Source organism: Cebus imitator, unplaced genomic scaffold, assembly GCF_001604975.1.
Source record: "Cebus imitator isolate Cc_AM_T3 unplaced genomic scaffold, Cebus_imitator-1.0 Scaffold0, whole genome shotgun sequence".
In the NCBI taxonomy this organism is placed as follows: domain Eukaryota; kingdom Metazoa; phylum Chordata; class Mammalia; order Primates; family Cebidae; genus Cebus; species Cebus imitator.
This window is the reverse complement of record NW_016107315.1, coordinates 18,067,394-18,088,231: the sequence shown is the minus strand read 5'-3', so window position 1 is coordinate 18,088,231 and position 20,838 is coordinate 18,067,394. Positions and strand designations below refer to the sequence as shown.

At 46.5% G+C, this 20,838-nt stretch overlaps 1 protein-coding gene across 7 annotated transcripts in view; it reads right to left on the bottom strand.

Annotated features, from left to right (window-relative positions):
• KIRREL3 (kirre like nephrin family adhesion molecule 3) overlaps nt 1–20,838 on the bottom strand; it is a 563,974-nt gene that overhangs the window by 409,433 nt on the left and 133,703 nt on the right. Inside the window, exons 2-3 of one of the 7 annotated variants that reach the window (XM_037736203.1) lie at nt 20,632–20,829; nt 20,114–20,161 (exon numbers count right to left, since the gene is read on the bottom strand). The exons of the other annotated variants lie outside the window; for them this stretch is intronic. The gene's annotated coding sequence lies outside the window, so the exon portion shown is untranslated. The remainder of the gene's footprint in view (nt 1–20,113; nt 20,162–20,631; nt 20,830–20,838) is intronic. 7 annotated transcript variants of the gene reach the window in all.

Below are 20,838 nucleotides of genomic sequence, written 5' to 3'. Positions count from 1 at the left end.
GGCAGTGCTCCAGCCACTGTTTATTACCAAAATAAAAAGAAGGACTCAACTGGTTAACGTCAGACTTGGGAGCCTCACCTGTGAGGAGGCTCAGCTATACCGGGGAACTGAGGATAATAGATTAGGACCCTGAAGTACTCTACCTGGGAGAAACCTTCATCCACTTCACTAGGAGATCCCACTTCCACAGCCAGGCCAAAGTAACATTCGAACAAGAGACTAACAGACACAGGACAGGCCCAAGCCACTCACATACTGAAAAAGGAACCTTAACTTCAATCGAGTGAGTGACAGAGCGGCACTAGCTGTTGAAAGTCCAGCCAGTTAATATGGTCAGCCCACCTGGGGTCTCACCAGATACTCTCCGAAGGCGATGGGGCCTTGACCTGTCCCTGGTAGGGCTGGGTAGGAGAAGAATTCTGTACAAAGAAGGCTTTGATCTCAGATCATTCTGCCAATGTCCAATTATGCAAAGGACCCGACTGGCATTGCGTGAGTGCGTATTGTACTTTAAGGTGATGTAGTGAGTTGTACTTTAAGAGCCATATTTTGGCTGAGTGCTGGTGGTTCACAGGAAAAAGTCTGGGACCAGAGGTCAGAGCATCACCTGTACACTCCTGGCCCTGAAAAGGCTATTCAGGCATTTAAGGTGCATGTGTGACTGAGTCCATGCAGGGAAGGTACATCTCTTGATGGCTGCTTTCTCAGCAATATCACTTAGTGCCACACATGAAAATATTTATATGTAAATGAAAGGATGTGATTTATTGTTGAAACTCCTGAGGGGGATGCTATGGGAGTCACTCTGAGGCAATATCTGCTCCCCGAGTCTCAAGCCACACAGCCTATTTCAGACAGAAAGACCATCTCGAATGTCCTCTCTGCCTGGCCCTGGGAACCACATCCTGAACTCCCACCCAGACCCAGGTGCCACCTTCTCTTCAGGCCACCTTCTCTCTCTCCCAGTGTGGTTTTCTGTCTTTCCTGGACTGCAGGATGCAAATTGTGGACTCAGGCTCCCAGTGAGAGTGATTAAGACATCCTGGCAAAGAGGCAAGCTCTTTATTTGCCCATTTTTGATGGGACAGCATAAAGCTGGATCATTTCTCTGAGCTCCCTTGGGGCCATTAAAGTCTACATGGGCAGATGGAGCATATAAACAGGCCAGGCAACTCCCTAGCTGCTGTAAAGCAGACAATGGCCTCTCCCCCTCGCGGAGAGTGGGGCGGGTGGAAGTCAGCCACAGAGGCCTTTGCACCTGCCACCTCCTTGCCCGACCTCACTGACTTTCTATTTGCCACTCTTCTGTAAGCACGACTCTTCTGGAATTTTGGAGAAACCAGAGGGGATAAAAGGAGTACAATAACCCTTGGGCTTGGTTGGATTCAGAAGATCGTGGCTATAATCTTAGCTCTACTATTTATTACTTATCTAGCCTAAGACCAATCATCTCATCTCTCCTAAGCCCATCTGCATAATAAAATGTTATTCATACCAGTTTGCATGGTAGGAAAGGAGAAAACTGACTACTTCGGAGCACCAACTATGTGCTACACATATATATATATATACGCTGCCAAGGAAAGGTGTATGTATATATGTCTCCATACACACACACACACACACACACACACACACACACACACACACATATATATGTATATATATATGTGTATATATATGTATATATAGTGTTTGGAGACAATAAGTCCTCTGGGAAGGTCACCTAGCATTGTGACTCCAAAGGTTGAGATATCTCCACTTTAATATGATGAGAGCTGGGAGTATCATGAAGAGGTGAGCAAAGAAAGCACCTGATAAGTTCTAAATCCCTATACAAATTTAAGACAGTACATCTGAGCTGAAAACATCCGTTGTAATTTAATCGCACTAATTTTCCAAGGAGAAACTGAGACATGGGGTCAAGGCACTGTACTAAAGGTCCCCCAGCAGGGCAATGGCAGGCTCTGAGCTCTGGGCTCTTTGCTCTTGGCTTCTTGCCCAGCTCTGGGAGGCAGGTGGACTCCCTGAGCAGAGGCTGCGCCATCCTTGGCTGGACTGGAACATAGACGCTCTTCAGAGAACGTCCAGGGAGCAGAAGCTCTTTCCAGGTGATTTGCCAAGTTCCTCGGGGTGTTATTTCTCTGCGGAAACTTGTTATTCCTTCCTAGAGTCACGAAAAGCTCACAACAGGAACTTCATGTAACTCAAGTTTTTTGTGTAGTGCAAGTTTTTTTTGTGTTGTTGCTGTCTTTTTTTTTTTTTAATGGGAAAAATACTTCCTTTTTCCAAATGCTATCAATTTCAATCAAATTGTGTATATTGCAGAACCAAAAAGGCTGTTTAAATTTCTGTGTTTTTTTTTCCTTCAATGTCTCTCAATCCTTCCACTCAGCTTCTCGAAGAATTAAGATCTGATCTTTTCAAATGTAAATTAAGCAATTTACAAAATATGTATTTTGGCATATAGGCAACTTGGCTTTCCAAAGAAATTGGAGTTTTATTGATTCTGTGAACTGCCATGGAGTTATCTTGTGGCCATAATTTGAGTCTCTAACATGAGACTGTTTTCATTTATAACAAGAAGTACATTCTGCTTTTATCTAACTTCACTCTCTGTTTCTGCATTTTTAAATGGGTAAAAGAAGTGATGTCAGTTTTAATATGCTTTTCATGAGTTTAGTTTCTCAAATGTTATTTTTATCATTTTGTCAATTTTACTTATTACTGAAACAATATTTGATGTCACAAAAGAAATTGAAATATGAAAAACATCCACCTACAGCTTCCCCAGCCTAAGACAGCTCTTCATATTCACCGATGCTCTCGCCAAGCTTTTGACACCCTGCATATGCTTTTATGGCGTTATAACAATTCTGAAAAAGTAATACTCAAAATAAGTTTCACACAAACTTAAAAAACAAAACCTTCTTGACCTCCTTTCAAAATCTCCAGCTCAGTTTTGCAGCAAACTTTTCTGTATGTTTCATTCTAAGTATATGACAGGAACTTTGCATTTCAGAGATTAAGAAAATATTTCTCAGTCTTTACTTAATGATATTAATAGTGGGGCAGAAAATATTAATAAATACATGGCAACTGATCTTCAAGGTTAATTATCCAACCCTTTGCATCAACGAATGAGCACATGAATCATCTCACACAAGTCCTCTCTTAAAGCATTCAGGGAAAAGGGTTCTCCAGTCTCAGTTGTGGATTTTTTTTTATTTTTTATTATTTTTTTTAGTAAAAACATAGCTCCTGCTAATATACAGCCTAAATTCTTCCAGTAGTAAATTTCTTCTATGTGTGTGTGTGTGTGCGTGTGTGTGTGTGTGTGTGTGTGGTTTTTTTAGTTCTCTATTTTTCTCTTTAATAGTTGATACTTCTTTTTAAAAACTGTACTAAAAAGCACTATTATTTAAACTATTTTAATGGTACAGTTCAGTGGCATTAAGTACATTGTACATTCACACTGTTGTGCAACCATCACTACCATCCATCTGCCAAAAGTCTGTACTCATTAAATCCTAACTCCTCATCCCCATTACCTCCAGGCCCTGACAACCGCCCTTCTATTTTCTGGCTCTATGAATTTCACTACTCTAGGGACATCATATAAGTAGAATCATACATCATTTGTTCCTTTGTGTCTGGTTTATTTCACTTAGATTGTCTTCTAGGTTCATCCGTGTTGTAGCACGTGCCAGAATTTCTTCCTTTTTAAAGCTGAATAATATTCCACTGTAAATATAGACCACATTTTGTTTATTCATTCATCCATTGGTAGTCACTGGGGTTGCTTCCATCTTTGGCTATTGTCAATAATGTTGCTGTGAACATGGGTGTATGAATATGTGTTTAAACCTCTACTTTCAATTCCTTTGGGTGTATACCTGGAAGTGGGATTTCTACCAACAGTGCACAAAGGGTCCAATTCATCCTCTGTAGTCATTTCTATCTCTTTCTCTCTACTTGGAATAACTAGCCACAGCCCTCGTTATAGGCCTCCACAGATACAGGTTTGTCCTTGTCTCTAAGTCGTGGCTGTGGTACAGATGTGGAGTCTGAGGCACAGAGATGTTCATCACGAGGGCCCAGAGTAGGGAGGAGGCAGGAGTCATCCCGAGGGCAGTCTGGCTCAGGAGCCTGGACACTTCATCATCATCATGGCGTTAGATCGGCTCTCAGAAAAATTGCTCTTAGCCCCTCTCACAGCCTTATATACATGGTTTGGATTTGTGTCTCTGCCCAAATGTCACGTCAAATTGTAATCTGCTATGTTGGAGGAGGGGCCTGGTGGGAGGCGATTGAATCACATGGGCAGATTCCTCCTTGTTGTCCTTGTGATAGTAAGTTAGTTCTCAGGAGATAGTCTTGTTTAAAAGTGAGGACCTTCTCGCTCTTCCTCCTTCTCCAGCCATGTAAAACTTGCCAGTTTCCCCTTCACCTTCTACCACGATTTTAACTTTCCTGAGGACTCCCCAGCTGTGCTTCCTGGACAGCCTGCAGAATTATGAGTCAATTAAGCCTTGCCTCTTTCATAAATTACCCAGTCTCTGTCAGTTCTTCATAGCAATGTGAGAATGGACTAAAATAGGTATTTTAAAAATTTGCTGTTTTCAACTCAGAACTGCTGCATGAAAAGTAGCAATACACCTCATCATGTGTGAGGCTCGGTGAGAGGTAAGGCTCTGGTGGCCAGATGGGGCAGGCTTGCCCATCAGCTCCATCAACAGCCTTTCCAGTCCTGAGGAGTTACCCTCCTTAGCTTCCCTGGCTGTGAGTTTGGGTGAGATCTAATGCCAGACTTGACACGACCAGCTCATACCTCTAGGAGATGGTCCGTGCTCTCTTCCCTCCCATCATCATCTCTATGCCCTCTGAGCTCCTCCATCAGGGTTTCCCTGGGCCTGGTTTAGGCTGTGGGTGGGCAGGAGGAAGCAGGGCCTGTGGACCCAGCAGGGGCTATATAGGGAGATTTGGAAGCAACAAAAAAGTGTTCTTGCCTTCAAATTTCTCTAAAAGGACACCGGAGAACCCCGTCTTCCTCTGCCTTAAGCCTACTACTTCCCAAAGCTGGTTCCTGGGATGAAAGTCCTTTAAACGCACCTCACAGAAAGGGTTCCAGTGCTAAGTAAGTTTGGGGAACACTTTGTGGGCTTTGTGTCTCTTCAGAGTCATATGCACTTTGATATGACAAAAGCTTTAGGAAATTCTGCAGTAATGAAATACGTTTAACTGTATTTAAGCCACAGTTATCCACCAAGATCTTCGCTAAAATCCAAACACCTAACCAGAGTGGGAACTAACCAAAGATAACAATCTGTCTGCCTCGCAACTTTGCTTCTGCATGGGAATGTAGGAACTGGGAACAAGTGAAGACAAGATGGCCTTTAATTTTTTTTTTCTCACATTATTTAATTAAACTACTTGATCTTTCTAAGTCTTCATGTTTTAAAGTATGATTTTAACATAAAAATAACACTTGTTCATGATAGCATAATCAGAAAAGTATAAAATAAAAATGGAAAATAACTCATAATCTCAGCAGCCAGAAATAATCACTATCAGCACATTGAGCATTTTCTGATGACATTTTTCTAAGTATATATGTGTATATACACACACATATTTTATATTTTTATAAATTGGTGAGCATGCCAGGGACACCATTTTATATTTTGATTTTTTTTCTCACCTAACATTATAGCATGAGCATCCAGTTTAACTGAGTGGAACTGCCTCCTGAAGGTGTGTGGGAAAGAAAGCACTCACACTTACATGCACCTACGACGTGGGAGAGCATCTGCATTGAGGCCACCTGTTATTCTCACATCATCTTTATGGTACACATATTTCTCCCTCCATACACCGAAGGACATGAAACCCAGTGGAATGGGGGGGGGTGCAGGGCACACGATCAATGCTCCTCCCACCCCCCTGACATCTCTTCTAGAGTCCTAGGTGCCAGCCCACCCACCTGTGTGCCTTGCTCCAATGGCCTCCACTGTGACTGTGCACTATCGCCCCTGGGCCCACCCAGATGCTTCACCCTCCTATTTGCCCCAACTTGCAGAGAATGGGAAGTGCTTGGGAGTTTATTTAGCCAACAATTGCTGTAAGAAGATGAATATTTGCTCAGAAAGTCCGATACACTCTAAGTTGTATGTTACATCCTAGAGCTTCCCAGCAGGATTAAGCTGAGACTGGGATTTTACTTTCACACTTCTATTTGACACCTTCCCTGTCTCTGTTCTGCTTCCCTTTCTTCTTTCTGTTTCTCCTGGAGCATCTGCCCAGGAATCCTTGCTCAGGGTCTGCTTCTGGGAATTTGACTTGAGACTGATATTTCCTTCATGGTTATATGTCTTGAAGCAGATGCAGCATTTCCAGGACTCGAACTTAGGTCTTCCAGACCTCAGAGTCAACAGTTTTTCTATTACAGATCCTTCCTTGCCTAATTCCAAAGGAGGCAGCAGACTTGTGTGGGAGGAAAGTCTTCAGGCTGTGGGGGGTGAGGCTGGGCCCTCCAGCTGCCTGGGATGTGAATGGAAGGAAGATTGCAGGTGGCCGTGTGCAGCAGGATGCTCATGAAGGACGAGAAGCATGCCCCCTATCCTCTGCATACGCACACCTCGGGGAAATTCACTGTGTTGTGCCCCAGCCTTTCCCCAGACAGCCACAGGGCACAGAGCACATGCTGCAGATGAAAGAAGCAATGGACATAGCACTCTAATATGCTGGCCCCCAGCCAGGTCCCCACTTACCGTGTGAACCACCCCGCCAAATGTGCCAGGAGCCTCCTGTTATAAAGACCAGATAAATATGACTGCGGGCTCATGCTGGGAAGCAATTTGGTCCATTTCAACCATCATGTCATGGCAGTGGAATACACAAATATAGACTAGACTTGTCCAGGGGAGCTTTTCTCTCATTAACCTTGAAGGACGACGCGCATCCTGTTGACGGCTGCTCTAGAGCCTGTGATTATGAGAGGCTAGGTTCGATGAAGCAATAGGACTTAAACAGCAGACATTAGTGCTGCCAGATGCATTTTTCTTTTTAATACACTAAAGATCCATCATAAATGCTGAGAAGGGGTTGTGTTGGAGGGACAGGAAGGCTGGGATGATGTGGCAAGGTACATATGCTTGCCACTGGGTGCTGTTTGTCTTCAGCAAAAGGGATCAATTTTTCAGTTCTGACCTCCTAAGAAGTTAGCAATCTCTCTCTCTCTCTCTCTGTCTCTCTCTCTCTGTCTTTCTGTCTCTCTCTCTCTCTGTCTCTGTCTCTCTCTCTCTCTCCATACACACACTTACACACCCCTCCCGCATGAATTCTCATCTGTCATTCACAAGGCAGGCTTGTATTTTGGCTTTGATCTCATAGGAGGTCAGCAGCAGTGACTGTGTGGTGTGTGGTTTTCTGCATGGGTTCTGTGACAGGAGAGACAGAAACGCTCGTGATAAAATATGTGCAAACAGGTCTCTGCAGAGACAGCTGATAGGCAGTGTCTTCTGCAAATGATGCAAAGGGCAAGACTGTCCTCAAAGCCATCTCAGTCATAGTGCTATTTATGGCTGGAGCGGCAGAACGCTCTTTACCTGGATGTCAGATTGCTACAAGGGACTGTGGATTTTCCTAGGAAAAAGAGTAATTCAGGAAAGAAGCATGGTTTAAACAAGGCTGAAGTTCTGCTCCTGTCTGGGGCTCTTAGGACAGAAGTGGCAGCCGCTGAGGGACGAGGACTCCAGCTATGTACAGGGCTCCTGGTTTCCCACAAACTGACTTCATGTGCTGCTAAGACACAAACACTCTCTTAAAGAAGTTCTGCAAGGATAACTGTTGACCTTTGCTGAGTGACCTTGCAGTAGAGCCTTATAAAGGAGACTTCATAATATACCAAAGAGAAATGAGCCCTGTCCTTGGTTCTAAGGATGGGAAGAGGAGAGGAACACAGGCTATCTGTGGGTGAAAAGTAGTAATGATAATAAAAGCAAATATGAATATGTAAGCTTATTTAATCCTCACCACAAGCCCAGGAGGGAGCTTCTGTCATTATTCCCATTTCTACTGATCAGGAAACTGACACACAGCAACTTATTCAAGGTCACTGAGCAACATTTAGCAGAGCTTGGATTGGAGCCAAAGCAATCTGGTTCCAGGGGCCACATTTTTAATCATGGTGCTACACAAGCCATTCTATAAACAAAGAGACAACTGGACAGGACAATGGATAGCAACCTCAAAGGACGGGAGGAAGCCAGGCTAAGAGGAGGGGGAAGAGGGGACCCCCAAAGTATATCTGAGCTGCAAAAGCTCATTCATAATCTAATGAGAGAAACCACACACATAAACACTCATGGAAAAGGCTTATAACTGAAAAAAACATACATAAATTAAACTGACATTAAAGGTAAAACTACAACTCAATTGGGGAAGGAACATAGTTGTGGAAAAAAGTTTCTGCCCCAAGTGCATTCCAACTTATTGGAAGAGGAAGTGACCTCCAAATGAACCAAGTTTGAAGAGAGGAAGGAGGATGAACCAAGAGTCCAGGAAGCAGCTGGGTTGCTTGTTGTAGCACCAACCTTAACCTGAGTCTTGCTATTTCTGTTTTTGGCCATGCCAACATATCACTCCTTATTACCTCACCCTCCTTTTTATCTCTACCTATCTCAGTTGAAAGCTAATCTTTTCTTTTTGGAATTTTCTTCATAATTTAGTTCTTTCCTGCTCTGATTTACCTTTAGAGCTGTAATTAACTCTGACAACATACTGTTGTATGAGAAGCATAATCTGAAAGGGGACAGACAATTTTTGACCAATTGCTTAAGAAGCAGGAATTCAGGAAGGGAGTAAGGAGGATAAAGAGAGAAAGACGAGGGGTGATACTGGAATTAATTTCAATATAACAAACAGGTAATGAGCATTTGCAATGTGCCAGTTGCTGGTGCTTGGTGCTGGGAATATGAAAGACAAGTTCTCCAACACCAAGCTGTGAGCTCCCAGAGGGTAGGAGCTGACACATAAATGTGTAATGACATGCCTATCTGATTAAATTTAATAAAAGCATGGGCAATGGGACTGGGAGCACAGAGAAGGTTGCCTTTATTTATGTTTCAAGCAGAAGAGCTGGGAAAGTTATAGCAGTGATATTTAAGAGCCTCAGGTGTTAGAACGGAATTTGCTGGATGAAGAAGGGAGGAAGAGCATTCCAGGCAGAGGGAAGACTTTGAGCAAAGGAAGGCAAGTGCATTAGTGATGGCTCTGTGGAGGTAGAGGGGCAAGGCAACTAAAGACCTTGGATGCAGAGCTCAAGAGTTGGGATCTACCTTATAAACAACCTGAGTTGTTGAAGGTTTCTAGACAGAAGAATAGCTTGGGAGGCTGTGCGTTTGAGAGACTTCACCCACCCCCCAACTGCAAGGTAGAGAATGGACAGCAGGCCAGTGAGGAGGCTCCTGTCCTGGTCCAAAGGAGAGAGGCTGAGACTCTTGGAATCTCCAAGGAGGGGGCAGAGGTACAAACACAGGACAGCACCCACGGACATGTTGAAAGTTTAGTGATCATATACTTCATTCTTCTCGCAGTTTCAGAAATTCTACCTCTTTCGTACCGCTTTAGGTATGTGCTACCTCCTCTACAAAGCTTTTCCTGGTGCTCCCAGAGGCAAACAAGTTCTCCCTCCTTTGTGCTCTCCTGCTCTATGTGTGTGGCTTTTCTCTCTGGGTTCTCTGGATTTATATTAATTTGTGTACTGGTTTTGTCTGCTCTCACATGAGTAAGGAAAAGGGCAGAGCTCTGGAAGTTTGAAAACTTGTTTTGTAATAAGGATGCAGTTCTCGATTGCTGCATTGCCCTGGGCAAATTAATTTACCTCTTTGAAGGCTTGGTTTCATCATCTCTGGGAATGTATCATTTAGGCTGCAGGCAGAAAAACAGCACTTATGCAGGTGACTGCAAGGGAGAGTGAGGCAGCCCAGAGTTTAGTAACAGTAGGCAGCCAATCCTGGGCTAGAGGCACGAAGGAAGGGGGTGGTATTTCCTGAACTCAGGAATCGAGACCACCCAGTGGAAACTGGGACAACCCAGAAGACTTAACTACTATCTTAGAAACCACAAGGGGCAGAGATAGAGGGATGCAGTACCCTACTTCTCCCGTCCTCTACCCTCTAACCCCTTGATGTTGCCTTCCGTTGGCTGAGCCTACGTGGTAGCCAGTTGGCCAGGAAGTCTGGGAGGTGGACTTTGTAGGGAAGAGTCAGGGAATGGATCTGAGCATACCAACTGGCAAATGGCCAATATAGGAAATTCACAAAAGTCTCTGTCCCTACTTATTTCACAGAATATCAGTGAGAATCAAATGAAATGATATATGTGAAAGCCCTTTGTAAATTACAGAGAGCTATGCAAATGTATGCTGGTATCTTAACATTTTATCTGGCAGTCCAAAAAAATCCACATTTAGCTGTTTTGGATTCACTACTGACCTGGATCTGAAGTGGAGTGTGGACTGACTGCTTCCCTAGGGATAGCCATGGGGTGTTTAAGTCCAAAAGCCTGCCAGGGATGTCTAGGGGCACATGGACTGTACTATGTGATACAAAATCTTTCTGTAGAAGATGAGACCCCAGGCAACTGTCTCTAAACCTTTACCCCCTTTACCATCAGACTAGTTGAGTGCACATGGGCATGGCTCGTAGGCACCTGGACATGGAAAAGGACCTCTCCAGCCCTGCCCTTCTTGGCAGTGAGCAGTGAGCAGCCCTGAGGAATGAAGCCATAGCTGAGTGAAGGAGGTTCCATGCTGTCCAGGTGATAGAGGGAGGAAATGGGAAAGACACTGGAGAGTTTCCTGAGCCGAGCTCTTTCCCTCACATCATGCTGGGCACTCTACACATGTTGTTTTGCTCCTGATTATAGAGGAGATGCTTGGGTAGGGCTGACGCAGTTGAACCCTTTAGTCTCTTCAGCCCCATTAACCCACATCCACCCAAATGGATTCTCAGCCAGTGCCATTAAGACATCCTGTCAGAACCATCCCACGTCATTTGCAGAGCGAAGTGAATATCAATAAAATTGTAATGAGTAATTTTCCCAGCTTCACTGACTCTTACTGGAAATGAAGCCAGCCCTCTGCTGTGGGTATTGACAAAAACTCTATTCCTCCTGGGAGCTGCTTTTTCTCCGCTGGGTAAATCTGAATCCATCTAAGCAGATACCAGGTATGCTAGTTTAACATTCATGGGCATATGGGCAGCAGGCTTGGTATGGGAACTCTAGCGCCTGTCCCTTCTGGGCAGTGAGCAGCCTTGATGAATGAAGAGGTTCACTGCTCTCCATGCTGCATCGACAGAACGAGTGTTGCACCAGGAGGCAGGGCAGCTGGCTTCCCCAGCCACTATTGACTACTCCCGCCATCCACCCTAACTTCATCAGGCCTCGTTATCCCGTCTATAACACCATGGGTCCCTTCCAGTTCTGGAATTCTATGATGCTGAGAGACAACAGCCACAGAGAAATCAATCTGCCAGAGAGTGATGCATTTGACAGTGTAGACCCTTGAGGCCTGGTCTGCATTGTCAGGCATTTGAGAGGCAGACAGAATGGGAGCTTTGCTGGCAGTTTCTCACTGTGGCTTTCTGACCACAGAGGGCCTGAGCATCACACCTGCTCCGTGGTCGTGACAGCCAGTACTGGGATACCAGAGCTGTGAGTGACAAGGTGTTAATTCAAGGCTTAGGAAGTGTGATGGTTAGGGACTGGCCCACCCTTCCCTGTTCTCTGCTTCCTGTCTGAAGGGCTGTCATCACCTCCTGCTGATGACTGGCTGTTGGTGACTTGCTGCCTGCTTCCCCCACATGAAAGGTGTGGAACACAGCACTAAGGTGTTTCTGCAGCACCTGGGCTGCTGGTTTGGAATGTGCTCCTGCGGGGAAAGAAGGGAGGATTGCTCAGTTGCTGTTCTGTGCTAGGATTCCAGCCCCCTCTTCCCGGCTGCCCAGGAAAAGACAGCGCAGGCCGAGTGGGGCTCCAGAAGTGTGAGTGTGTGGGGAGATGTGCGTGGATGCATGGGTGTGAGTGTGTGTTTGAGTGCATGTGTGTATGTGTGCATGTGTGTAGCAGTGTAGTAGTGGGAGACAGAGGAATGGAATCAGTGAAGCTCAGATCTTTAGTCACTTAAAGTTGGGTTTTCAGGGGGGATTTTACAGGTTTCTGGGGGACCCCAAGTAGTTGCTCTGCCTCCCTCCCATTGCCAAAGCTCACACAACAGGTAGGCTACAGGTCTTGCCTGGCTGCCAAAGCTTTCCTAGAACCAGGGGTCCAAGAGCAAGTTATGTGGGAACTCCTGTTACCTAGCTACACCATGTGTTAACCCAGTGCTAACCAGGTTGGTTTAGATGACATAGGTGGGGAAGTGGGTACTTGTTTCCTCTCCCCCTCCCCTGCTGGGCATCCTCCTAAAAGATGAACACTTGGGCGGGCGTGGTGGCTCACGCCTGTAATGCTAGCACTTTGCAAGTTCGAAGTGGGTGGATCGCCTGAGGTCAGGAGTTCGAGACCAGCCTGGCCAACATGGTGAAACTCCGTCTCTACTAAAAATACAAAAAGTAGCCAGGCATGGTGGCAGGTAACTGTAATCCCAGCTAATTGGGAGGCTGAGGCAGGAGAATCACTTGAACTGGGGAGGCAGAGGTTGCAGTGAGCTGAGATCAAGTCACCGCACTTCAGCCTGGGCGACAAGAGTGAGACTTCATCTCAAAAAAAAAAAAAATGTTGAACAGTTGGCTGAAGAGAGCGTCTGACCAGACAATTTATACTGCAAAGTGTAGAGCATGATGAAATTTATAAAAGCCTTTCCTTGTCTATTTTTCATGTGAAGTGGTGAGAGGGTAGAGTTATTATTCTCATTTTAGGGATAAGGAAACTGAACCTCACAAGGAACTTGGAGTGCCGAAGTTCAAATACAGCACCTCAGTCCATCCCAGAATCTCTGCCTCTTACATGAGGGGACGGTGGCTTCCAAAATAATTGCAAGGGTGCTGATAAAGGAGCATCTCCCCTCCTGTTTCCTCTGTGAAACTTGAGAAAGCCTGGTGCGGGACGAGGAGGGCTGCACGGTTTGTAGTATGTCTGCCTGGCCATGGTGACACGTGACAGTCACACTGCAGAGGTGAGGGCAGTGGCACAGTTCTGGAATTCTTATTTCCTGGGAAGGTGCCTTGCCCCACTCCTTTTAGCAGCAAATATAAGACTCGAGCTATGTGTTTGAACTGGTCTTGGGTAGACTCCATTTCATAGACTCCAGTCTGAATTAAGCATGAACTGCTTGATCTTTTTCCCTAAGTAGTAACCTACACTGAATTGCACTATGTGCTTCACACGTATTTTTCTCTCACTATAAACCCATGCATTTGGTATAGAATTATCCTTGTTTACAGATGAGAAAACTGAGGAATAGAGGGGAAATAAATAGCCTTGAGTGCATGCCTCTAAAGCTGACGGAGCTAGTATTCAAATCCAGGCCACGTGAGCGCCTTTGGATCCCCCATCTCCATCTCGCATACTCCACGCCGTCCTTCCCACGCAGCACATCCACTATCTTCTGCTCACCTGCCTGTTTTCCAACTGGCCTTAGATGTGAATAGAGCACATGTCCTGTTCATGGTTCCAATGCCAGATCAAGCAGAAAGCTCCTCCTCGCCCCTCCCTGCAAGCACCTGTGCATGAACCCACCCATAGTTGGGGCACTTGTGGTAAGGATCAGGGAATTATGTGACTCACCTCTAGGCACCAAGGTGCCTCCAGCTGGACCAGTTTCCTGGATTCCAAGGCCTCTTTCTCTTCTGTCCCCAGGCCACATTGCTAAATATATCCCTGTATGAGCCCATTTACCATCTGTAGCTAAAATGCCTCTTGACTGTTCCGAGCCAAGATTAGAAGTCTGTCTAAACGTCAATGATTATTTCATCGGCTAAAAGCAAATTGACCAAGCTTACCCTCCCTGCAGACTAAGAAGGCTCTCAGTCTATTTGTAGCTCAGTTTGATGTGCAAGAGGCAGCTGCCCTGAGTCCAGGCTGCCTGCTGCTTTCTGTACCAATAGAGTTTGCTGGGCGGGTCATTGATGTGTTTAGTCTGGGATTAGCAGATACTGTGGCGTAAGTCAGGTAGGCTTCTTAAAGCAGACTCAGGTTATCGAAGCAGTAATGCCCCAGTACCTGCACACCCTGCAGGGCCACCACAGCAGAATCCCGTGGGGCGAGGAGTTCAGGTGGGCAAGTCCCTCATGGAGGTCCTGCACACTGGATTCAGCAATAGGCGTCCTGAACACCCACAAGGAAGAGGCTCAACTGAACATGGTCTTTGAGAAACGTGCAGAAACATGACCAATCGTATACGACCCTGAAGGGATTGACAAAGTCTCTGTTTCTGTCTATTCATGAAGTTAAGGAATGACAGCAGGGACTTGGGTGGGAGAAAAATGCACAAAGAAGTACAGAAAAGAAGTTTTCCTTTCCAAAAAACTTCAGCAGAATTTTTTTTTTAAAAGGTGAGAGCCAGGGAAAAAGACTTGTATATGTTTCAGAACATAGTTTTACTTTCATTTTTTAATTTTAACTTTGTTTTTCTTTGTGATCCCAAGCTTCTCACCTCCACGGAGTTTCTGGCGGCCTCCTCTGCACTAAATAATACAGTAGCCAGCCCAGTAGACACAGCCCATTGCTGGGCAGGAGACTCCCAATACACAGGGAAGGGATTCTTCATTTCATACATCATTTAAAGCCTGCTGCAATGATTTACCAGTGTCAGCGTGTCTTTGGAGCGCAGAAGGAGAAGAAAGAGAAATATGTTTGCTTCCATTGTGTATCTGGACCTGGACCCTAGGAGGGTGATGGGGGAGAGAGGTCAATTGGGTTTTCCTAAACACTATGCAGAAGCCAAAGTTAGGAAGAAAAGGAGAGGAAAGTGGTTGATATCTTTCAGGGAGCTACTGCTTCCCTTTCCACCTGACCTGGCCAGGCAGGGAGGGCTGCCTCCCCACAGCCTGTGTATGGTCTCCTTGTTCCCAGGTCCTCACACTTAGATCCATCCTGCACCCCTATAAAAGTGATCTTCTCAAAACCACTCAGTTTTCATGCTACAAAGGACCTAACACCTTTTCCCAGGGAAAATGTACTCCCTCCTTCCCAGTGATAGTGATATAGGAGGGGGACAGGGAAGTGCAGGAAGAAGGGCGGGGTCCCTGGTGGGGGCCCCACCCTCAGGCCTGTGCCCACAGACCTAAGTGAGGAAAGCCACTCCTGTTGTCGTGCCCAAATGTTGCATTTTCCAAGACCACTCTAGCCTGCCATGGCCCCTATCCTGTGCCTGTAAACAAACACCCAGATACCCTAGCAGGCACACAGAGAAGCAGCTGGATGTCAGGAGGGACACACCAGCAGAAGAACCCACCGGCAGACACTGGCAGGCCATCAAGGGTAGAACAAGAATGATGCAGTCGCTGAGGTGGAGAATTTGGCCAGAGGAGTCTGATCACTGGGTGGCCGGACTCCAGGGGAAGACTATCTTCCCACTCCATTCTCCTTGTGGCCTCCTCACCCACCTTGCTGAGAGCTACCTCCCTTCAATAAACCTTGCACTCATCCTGAAGCCCACATGTGATATCATTTTTCCAGTACACTAAGGCAAGAACCCGAGATACAGAAAGGCCTCTGTCCTTGCGATAAGGCAGAGGGTCTAATTGAGCTGATTAACAAGCTGCCTGCAGATGGCAAAACTGAAAGAGCACACTGTGTCACACACCCAGTGGGGCTTCAGGAGCTGTAAACACTCAGCCCTACATGCTGCCTTGGGGTCAGAGGCCAAAAACACTCCCCATGACCTGCCAGTGTGCCTGCTTCTGCTAGGGGTTTGAGCAGCAGGGCACTGACAAGATGAGCCACACCCCTGTGGCACGGCCTTCAGTGGGGATAAGGGAACTCTGCTGTTTAAATAGCAGGTCTTCAGGACCTGTGCCTGGACTCTCCTCTCATCACCTGGACTCCAGTGGGTCTGGGTGCCTCGAGGTTGTACACACGGCCTGCCTTAGCCATCAGGCTTCCCATCAGGCTGTTCTCCAGCTTGGAATGTTCTTTCTCTTCTCTCCCATTTCCAAAACTCTTTCAAGGACCAACCTAACACCCACTCCATCTGTTACTCTTTCTGTAAGGAAACCAGCCCTTTCTGATGAGTCACTTCTCCAAACTTCCATAACACTTCAAGTCAGCAATGACTGGGACTAGATACTAGATAATACTAGTATTAGTTAATAACACTAACACACTTCATGGAATGACTACGGAGTGCCACCCCCTCATCGTGATGTGCTGTTAATATTTCCAGGTGAAAGAAAGGAAGGCACAGCCTCTCTTGGATACCTGTTTAAAGCTACATTCAGCTAGGATCTAAGTTGGCCAGAATCTGAACCCAGACTTGCTGCCTTTTTTTATGAGCCTTTAGCCACTATCTTTACTGCCGCTCAGTCCAGTGTTACGTCTAAGGTAATTGATTTTTAGGTTTGAGTTTAGTGCTGCAATAAAACTGTAGACTCCCCACGGATGCCACACATGTCTTATATATCTGTATCCCCTGCAGCACCTAACCTCAGAGCTAGACATGCAATAGGCATTCAATATAAACTTGATCATTCATTGATTGGCCAGACAGCTCCCAGACTTGGGCACTTCTCTCTCTTCCCATTATGGAAATGTCCGAGTAATACAGCTCTCAGGGACGACTGGGGGCAGGGTGGGGGGAGGGTGAAGTATGAGTGGAAGAGCATAACCAGTTTGTCTTTAGGAGAGTCTCGTATTGGACTACTTCACATTAGTCAGATGTCTATTAAGCATGTGCTATAGCATACCAGACACATGGAGGGTGAGAGAGAAGGATAAACATTCCTGTTACGAAGGTGGCAATGCTCAGGTTGGGAGAAGCTGCAACAGCCTGTTGAGCAGGGCAGCCCTTGACAAGGGCGTGGCTGTGTGGTGCAGAGTGTGGGTAAGGGCATTAGGAGACCCCATAGATCAATCTTGGTCAGGAGTAAGGCTGGAGAGTGCTCAGGAGAAAGTGTAGCTGGTGGAAATTTGAGGGATGGCACCATTGCCCTGGATGGAAAGAAAAGGAGGGCTGAAAGAAGGAAATTTTCCCTGATTCACAGCCTTCCCTCTTTGGTGACTGTGTAATGGTGGGGCTGGGATTTGTTTAGCCTTTTCTGCTACTCCTGACAACTACTAAGCTCTGATGCTTGCTCAGTCTTTCTTACAGGTTGGTCAGGAGGGTAAAGTGTAAGAGTGTCATCTACTATAAGCCTGGATTCCATCCACAGGTAGGGGCCTATCCTTATTTATTATTGTCTTTGATGCTGTTAGTGCCCTTTCTTATCCTCTTAGCAGCACTGAACTCTATTGGCAGTCTGCTTGGGGCTGCTATAACTGAATTTCATACACTGAGTGGCTAATAAACAACAGAGATTTACTTCTCATGCTTCTGGAGGCTGGGAAGTCCAAGGTCAAGGCACTGGCAGGTTAGGTGTCTGGAGAGGGTTCCTGTTTCATAGACAGCTCCCTTCTGGCTGTATCCTCACTTGTGGGAGGGGCAAGAGAGCTCCCTGAGGTTTCTTTTATAAACACACTAATCCCATTTCTGAGGGCTCCACCCTCATGACCTAATCACCTTGCAAAGGCCCCATGTCCTAATACCCCTAATACCATCATCTTGGAGACTAGGTTTCAACATATGAATTTTGGGGGGTGGCATAAACATTCAGTCCATTGCATCTACATAGAAAAAGCTGTTTGTGGTGAACATGGGTGACCCTCTGCCTAAGGGCTTTATTTTTTCCTAGCAGAATCCCTGTGTAGTTAATGATTCAAATGCAGCCCTCAGCCAATGACAGAGGGAGGTGGGGGATGAACACCTGGCTTCCTTGCCCCTGGGTGGGGATGGCTTTGAGAGCTCTTCTATACATGATGAGGCCTGGCTGCCATACTTGTGACTCGCTGGATAAGGAGCCTGTTGTGAGCTACCTTCCCTGCCTGTCTCCCTTCCTGCCTGTGTCCCTTCCCACTCAACTGCAGTGTCTCCAGGGATCTCCTCCGACATGAACTACTGGCTCTGGAATTGCAGGGTCTATTTCTGGGGGACTGAAAGTAGGACATGGTAGTCTTTAATAATTGAAGTGATATGCATATTTGGTGAATAGATGAATTCCTCTAATTGCACACATGAGTCTAGCTCAAGTCTAGTAAACCAGGTGGACCTATTCCCGGCATCTAGACCCAGCCCTGCCACGTCGTCTGTGTTCACAGGGAGCTGGCTGCATCCACCTCATGGTGCTCTGATCACAGTGTTTAACTTACCCAACCCCCACCTCACCCCACTCCCAGCTAGGATTGTAAAGTCCTGGAAAGCGGGGGCCTTGCCACACTGTCTTTGCTGTAAGACCCTCACACAGAATAAATGTTCAGTGAATCACTTTCTAATTGGATCCAGTTAAGCAGGAGAAAACACTCCTCTGTGTAAAGGCAAGCTATTTCCAGTGCCTTTCTCTGGCTTCCAAAGTGGTGAAGTTCAGTTCCCAAAGCCACAGTCGTTCACTAGAACCTCGTAATGGCTTCATTATTTATCCTGTTGTACCAACCCTGATTGACCTTTCACATGGTCTCACAAATGTCCTTTCCACAATTCATTTCGAATGCCCCTAAGCAGTCCCCTAATCTTGAGTAAAGTTCATCAGGTCCATGCGCAGCTGGTACTTCCTTTGAAACAGGGGCCCATGAGCACTGTGATGAATGACCAGGAGTGAGTGTGGGCAAGCGTGGGGCACAGGGGGCTATGTCCTGGGGCAGGGGCTTCTGTCCATGGTCTAAAGCCACAGCCTGTCTGCCCCAGGCTCATATTCTGCCAGGGACCACATTGAACACCCTTCTCAAGATGCCAGGGCTGCCCATGCCATGTCCTCCACAGCCGATCTGTAAGACAGCTGAGATTGTCATGGACAGCAGTATGAAAGGCAGTGCAGAAGCCAGGCTGGATTCCAATGCTGTGGATGGCTAGAGACCCCATCCTATTAAGTGGCTCCCCACGCGGGTCTGAACCGAAGAGCTAAACAGGAGCTGGAGAGCTCTCCTTGAAGGTTCCATCCCTGGTCTTTAGAGATGGAGGTCTCCTGAAAGGCAGGTCCTTGTGAGAGGTAAATGACTCAGTAGAATGCAGCTTCCTGGCCTGGATTCCATAGTGGCCCCTCCTGACTCCACCATGCCCTCACCATGCCAGACTTGGCAGGTCCCAAATTGGACAGACAGAAGCTACCTCCAAGCTTTTGTCCAATTCCACTCATGGCTGCCACCTATTTGCACAGCTCATCTGGGAAGGCAGCAGTGATACTGTGAGCAGCAGTCCAAGAGGCCGTGAGGCATATCCAGCTCTGGCCATTACAGGGGAGAACAGCCACCCGAGCACAGATCCTGCACTGCCGTTCCCCACTTCCAGTGTAGATGTGGGCCCTTCTGCATGTGGCGAGACCTGGCACTGTGATCCCTGCACAGGAATTTTCTGCCTACCTTAGAGAGAGACTGGACCAAAACTGTTCTACTTGGCCTCAAGAGGCCTGGAGCTCATTGCTCCAGACAAGCAGGTCTGCCAAGCCCTGGAAGCTGGCTCAGTGTGGGCTCCGGAGCCAGGGGCACACATCAAGAGTATCCATGGAGCCTCTTTTGATAAAAGGAACAGATGATGCCTAACACAGTCCAAAAGGAATCTTCCGGATCAATTCATCCTTCCAACAGCTGTGTACTGCCACTCAAAGCATGCTGAGGACACTGCCGTCTGCTCTGACACCCGGGTTTGACTTGTGCATTCTTTGGAAGAAAAAATAAGCAAAAGCAGGTGACTCTTCCTCACCACTCAGAAAGAATTTCTAAGTCTGAGTGGGGAGGGACACGCAGGACCACCTTTGAGAGAAAATTAAGAAGGAGGCCCTCAGCACAAATGGTAGGCATGCTTGGTTGTTTAGGTCCTATTTCATGCTACATTATGCTGTGTGACTTTGGGTATGTCACTTACCCTCTCTGAACCTTCAAAGGCCTTATATTTGTGCAAAGTTCTTCCACGCTTCACAGAGTTTGGAAAACCACAGGAAAGAAAGGAAGAAAAACTTTTATCCAAGAGCAGGCATGAGGCTTCTGAATAAAGCTGAAAATAGTCATTCTCTTGGACTCTTTCAGGAGAGCTGAGTTACCTTGTAGATCTACTATGATAAAACCCGGATTATTAGAGGGAAAAAGGAGCCGTTGTGATCATTTCCACTAACCTCTCCCTTGAAGAAGCAAGAATCACCCTTGTGGCATTTGTTTGAGTGCCTCCATGATAATGAGCAGAAAGGAACTTGTCATTCTTGGATCTGAAGCAGGGAGGGGAGGAGTAATCAGAGGAAACCTGAGTCTGGCAGAGACAGAGAGCCATGTGTCCCTACTTTCATCCAAACCAGCTCTACTTTCATCCAACATGTTTCATTGAGGGCCTGAACACTGGAGACACCAGTGAACAAAGAATCTCCCAGTGCCTGCCTTCATGGAGCTTACATCTATAGGACATCCTGCCATCAGGGAGTGGAAGAGGAGGTGTAGTCTGGAGTGACTCTGGATATCCTCCTATTTGACCACAATTTCCTGGACTTTGCAGTTAATGCAGACAGTGGCTATGAGGTAGGAAATCAGCATGACTTGTTTTCACAGCGCTGGTCACAGCCTGGGTTGTCATCTTGCTGACTGGAGCAGGATCTGGTAGAA